Raw genomic sequence first — 6,000 nt, forward strand, 5'->3', positions numbered from 1 at the left:
GTACTGATGAGACATTGTCAGTATCGCAAATAGACATTTACATTCAGGTAACTTTAGGTACCTTTTGTCATAGTACAGATGCCATGATGAAATTCCACGGCCAGAGCTAATCTCTGCAGACTTTCCTCTTCTCAGCCTTCAACTGCACTTCCTAAGTGCCCTTAAACATAAAAGTATCACTATTCTGCCCCATGAATAAAAATATCTCCCATGCTGTGCCCCTGAATAAACAATTGCCCCTCACTGTGTTACCTGCAGAAAATATCCCTCTCACACTACCCCTCTCCATAATATTTCCACACACTGTCCCTCTCCATAATGTACCCCACATACGCTGACCCTCTTCGTAATGTTCCCACACTGCCCATTTCCGTAATGTCCCACACACTGCTAATATCCATAATGTCACCCCACACTGCCCCTCTCCATATCGTACCCCCCTATTCTTAATGTCCCCCCACACTCCACCAGCAGAATAGTGAGTGCAGCTCTGGGGTATAATACAGGATGTAACTCAGGATCAGTAATGTAATGTATGTACACAGTGACTGCACCAGCAGAATAGTGAGTGCAGCTCTGGGGTATAATACAGGATGTAACTCAGGATCAGTAATGTAATGTATGTACACAGTGACTGCACCAGCAGAATAGTGAGTGCAGCTCTGGGGTATAATACAGGAGGTAACTCAGCATCAGTAATGTGTGTGCACAGTGACTGCACCAGCAGAATAGTGAGTGCAGCTCTGGGGTATAATACAGGATGTAACTCAGGATCAGTAATGTAATGTATGTACATAGTGACTGCACCAGCAGAATAGTGAGTGCAGCTCTGGGGTATAATACAGGATGTAACTCAGGATCAGTAATGTAATGTATGTACACAGTGACTGCACCAGCAGAATAGTGAGTGCAGCTCTGGGGTATAATACAGGATGTAACTCAGGATCAGTAATGTAATGTATGTACATAGTGACTGCACCAGCAGAATAGTGAGTGCAGCTCTGGGGTATAATACAGGATGTAACTCAGGATCAGTAATGTAATGTATGTACACAGTGACTGCACCAGCAGAATAGTGAGTGCAGCTCTGGAGAATAATACACGTAACTCAACATTTTATGTAGATTCACAATCTATAATAACATACCTGTATATCACTTATTCCAGTTATTAGCGGTTGTGTGGATTTCTGGCTGTTATGCAACAAGTGTCAGCTGTACTTGGCTGTCTAAAGTATTTACTGTTTAAAAGAATATTTCTTTTGATATCATTTCTACTGAAATGTTTTTTTTTTTAGTAGCAAGACCTATTTTTCTTACATAAAAGCAGTATTCTCTAATAGGAAACATATGCTTTAAAAACAATAAACAGGAGTGGCCAGCAGGGAGCGCCCTTCAGCACATTATATATGATACACTGAACATAACTGCTTAAGACATATGGTAGCGATTGGGTTAAAACTTGTGAGGATTTGCAGAAAATAAGAACAAGGGTCTGCAAGTACACAGATTTCCCCCCTCGGTCACATGGTACCGGGCAGGTACATCACCGCCACCTGCCAAAAAGCTGAAAACTTACTGAGGTTCTTACAGGCGGTAGCTGCTCCTTGTAAAATGAGAGATAATAGGAGCAATTTGTCATCACATCTGAAACAGATCAGATTGTCCTCATCCGAAGAAACGAAAAAAAAATGGAGGCAAATTATAGGACGTTAATGGCCCATGTGATGTTTAATGGGGTCCTGAGGTCTCTACATTGTGGGCACTTCCCCAAGACCCTCCCTATACATGGCCAGAACCTATATGTCCACCAGTCTGCAGAGATAGATCTTGTGGTCTGCTGCCCTAGATGTCCTGGCCAAGCCAAAGTGGCACGTTGGTGCCTCCTTGGCATACAGCACATTGGGCACATGCCCCATCATACCCCTTCCTGGAGACACATGGAGCTTACATTACAGCCATACTACTGCTTAGTCATAGAAGAGCTTCTTATGTTTACGTCAATAGTATCATTCCATCCCTTGTTTAGATGGTAACAATGTATCAGAACTCGCAAAATGATACATTTCCTAACGTAAATACTGAGTAAAACATCTGCTAACAATGAAACAGAAGGAGGGAGAGGATCCTGGAGGAACAAAGCTAATTGAGGAAGCAGGAAACTCCAAGATCAAGTGTGCTCCAAAGTACCAGAAAGCTGTACAAAAGGGTATAGGAAACTATGGAGGATTTACAGGAGGTTTAGGTAACCATGGAAGATGCACAGCAGGTATATGAGATCATGGAAGATGCACAGCAGGTATATGTGATTGTGGAAGATATGCAGGAGGTATATGTGATCATGAAAGAAGCAAAGCATGCTTAGGATATCATGGAAGATGCACAGCAAGTATAGGTGATCATAAAGATGCACAGCAGGTAAAGGTGATCATAAAGATGCACAGCAATTATAGGTGATCATAAAGAAGCATAGCAAGTATAGGTGATCATAAAGATGCACAGCAAGTATAGGTGATCATAAAGATGCACAGCAGGTATAGGTGATCATAAAGATGCACAGCAAGTATAGGTGATCATAAAGATGCACAGCAAGTATAGGTGATCATAAAGATGCACAGCAGGTATAGGTGTTCACAAAGATGCACAAAAGGTATAGGTGATCATAAAGATGCACAGCAAGTATAGGTGATCATAAAGATGCACAGCAGATATAGGTGGTCATAAAGATGCACAGAAGGTATAGGTGATCATAAAGATGCACAGCAAGTATAGGTGATCATAAAGATGCACAGCAAGTATAGGTGATCATAAAGATGCACAGCAGGTATAGGTGTTCACAAAGATGCACAAAAGGTATAGGTGATCATAAAGATGCACAGCAGGTATAGGTGATCATAAAGATGCACAGCAGATATAGGTGGTCATAAAGATGCACAGAAGGTATAGGTGATCATAAAGATGCACAGCAAGTATAGGTGATCATAAAGATGCACAAAAGGTATAGGTGATCATAAAGATGCACATCAAGTATAGGTGATTATAAAGATGCACAGCGGGTATAGGTGATCATAAAGATGCACAGGGGGTATAGGTGATCATAAAGATGCACAGCAAGTATAGGTGATCATAAAGATGCACAGCAGGTATAGGTGATCATAAAGATGCACAGCAGATATAGGTGATCATAAAGATGCACAGAAGGTATAGGTGATCATAAAGATGCACAGCAAGTATAGGTGATCATAAAGATGCACAGCAGGTATAGGTGATCATAAAGATGCACAGCAGGTATAGGTGTTCATAAAGATGCACAGGAAGTATAGGTGATCATAAAGATGCACAGAAGGTATAGGTGATCATAAAGATGCACAGCAAGTATAAGTGATCATAAAGATGCACAGCAGGTATAGGTGATCATAAAGATGCACAGCAGGTATAGGTGGTCATAAAGATGCACAGCAAGTATAGGTGATCATAAAGATGCACAGCAAGTATAGGTGATCATAATGATGCACAGCAGGTATAGGTGATCATAAAGATGCACAGCAAGTATAGGTGATAATAAAGATGCACAGCAGGTATAGGTGATTTTGGAAGATATCCAGGAGGGATATGTGAACATGGAAGATGCACAGCATGCTTAGGTTATCAAGGAAGATGCACAGCAGGTATAGGTGATCATGGAAGATGCACAGCAGGTATAGGTGATTGTGGAAGATGCACAGCAGGTATAGGTAATCATGGAAGATGCACAGCAGGTATAGGTGATCATGGAAGATGCACAGCAGGTATAGCTGATTGTGGAAGATATGCAGGAGTGATATGTGATCATGAAAGATGCACAGCACGCTTAGGTCATGGATGATGCACAGCAGATATAGGTGATCATAAAGAGGCATAGTAGTTATATGTGATTGTAGAATATATGTAAAAGGTATATGATTACTGACGACGCACAACAGGTTTAGGTGATCACAGAAGATGCACAGCAGGTACAGGTGACCCTAAGGTTGCAGCAGAGCTACATTTGACCACAAAGATGCATAGTAGAAATAAGTGATTATAAAGATGCACAAAAGCCATAAGTGACCTCAAAACTAAATCAAAAGCTGAATATTGTCATATAGATGGACAGCAGGTGTATGTGATTACAAAGATATATAGCAGGTATGTGACCCTAAGGATGCATAGCAGGTATATGTCATCATAAAGTTGCACAGCAGGTATAGTTTGCACATGATGCACTGGTAATGTAGGTGAATATGGAAGCACAGGTAATGTAGGTGACTATGGAAGATGCACAGAAGGTATATTATGCATAGGATGCACAGTTTATATAGGTAACTATGGAAGATTTGCAGCAGGTTTATATGGTTAAAAGGTGCATAGCAGGTACATGCGATCACAAAAATGCACAGCAGGTATATGTTGCACATTAGGAACAATTAAAATGGATATCTAAGGGAAATGCACAGCAGGTACATGTGATTATAAAGACTTATAACGGGTATATGATCACAGTGATGCACAGCAGGTGTAGGATGCATAGTTGATAGGAGACTATGGATGATGCACAGCAGGTACATGTGATTATAAAGACTTATAACGGGTATATGATCACAGTGATGCACAGCAGGTGTAGGATGCATAGTTGATAGGAGACTATGGATGATGCACAGCAGGTACATGTGACTATAAAGACTTATAATGGGTATATGATCACAATGATGCACAGCAGGTGTAGGATGCATAGTTGATAGGAGACTATGGATGATGCACAGCAGGTACATGTGATTATAAAGATGCACAGAACATATAAGTGATCACAAAAAATAATCAACAGGTGAAGGTTCTCCTATATATGTACAGAAGGTACATGATGTATCCAAGGTATAAGTGTCCGGAAAGAAGCACATCAGGTTGTGAATGAATGATGGACAGCAGGTGCAGGGGATTATATCCTGGCACAGCAGGGGATAGGTGACAGTATTAGGTATCTGTATGGAGAGCATGGAAGATGCACAGAAGGACATAGTGGATCATCTAAGACGCAGGGAAGGATATAGGGGATCCCAGAAGGGTACAGGGTGAAGAGGGGGCACCCCAGTGTGGGGTCAGTACAGAGTCCAGAAAGTCCAGGTCACCAAGAACTTACCTTTGAGCTGAGGGCATTTCTCGTCCAAGCCCTGACTCAATGATCAGATGCATCCTCCTCACCCAAATCCTATACTCCAAGGGGGAAAGTAGTAACTCTTAGCATAGAAGAGACACAGGGGCTCACAGCCTCATGGTGAGAGGAGATCTGAGGGTCTTCTCCAGAGCTGGAGGCGCAATCATTCCCCAAAAATCCGCATCCAAAGAGCGCAAGAACGAGCGCAGGAATAGCTCCAAGGCGCAAGGCTTCTCCTCCAGATCCCGCGGACTTTTCTGGGAAAGTAATGTCTCTCAGGATGAATGTCCCCTCTGTGCTCTCATTGTCTTCCTCACTCCCCCTCCCCGAGCTCGGAGGAACAGGCTGCTTCTCTGCTCCTCAGCTTCACTGGCTCCCATCCAGGAGCAGAATCCGAGAGGTCAAATGGTGGCGGCTGCTGAGCTCCTCTGCCGGTGACAGCTCTGATGGGGAGGATCTGGGCAATTACTGAGGCTGTTACTGCCAGGTCCGCTCCCCCCACCCATGTAACCCACCCTGACACACACTGCGCCCCCCGCTGCTGACACTGGGGGGTGGAGAGGGGGCACTTTACATGTCTCACATTTGTTTCATCATTTCAGGTGTCACCATGTCCCTGAGTCTCCCTGGTCTCACTGTCAGGTTTGGAATTGGAGGCAATCTGCTGCCCAGGTGGCTGTTAGGTGGGAGAGTGCCCTGCAGGGCTGTGTGCCCACCTGCAAATGATAGGGTCACTGTGGATGTGCCACAGCTGGGGATCACTGGCATTAACTAGGCAGAGGCTGCATGGAGGTGTATGGGATGGAGGAACCCTGGAAGTGAGACAGGGAG

General features: G+C 43.4%; 1 protein-coding gene across 2 annotated transcripts in view; it reads right to left on the minus strand.

Moving 5' to 3' along the window:
• SHISAL1 (shisa like 1) overlaps positions 1–5,614 on the minus strand; it is a 122,926-nt gene extending 117,312 nt beyond the window's left edge. For both annotated transcript variants that reach the window (XM_077266609.1, XM_077266607.1), the window contains exon 1: positions 5,155–5,614. The gene's annotated coding sequence lies outside the window, so the exon portion shown is untranslated. The remainder of the gene's footprint in view (positions 1–5,154) is intronic.
• Positions 5,615–6,000: the final 386 nt, after the last annotated feature.

The sequence above is a fragment of the Ranitomeya variabilis genome, chromosome 5 (genome assembly GCF_051348905.1).
Source record: "Ranitomeya variabilis isolate aRanVar5 chromosome 5, aRanVar5.hap1, whole genome shotgun sequence".
In the NCBI taxonomy this organism is placed as follows: domain Eukaryota; kingdom Metazoa; phylum Chordata; class Amphibia; order Anura; family Dendrobatidae; genus Ranitomeya; species Ranitomeya variabilis.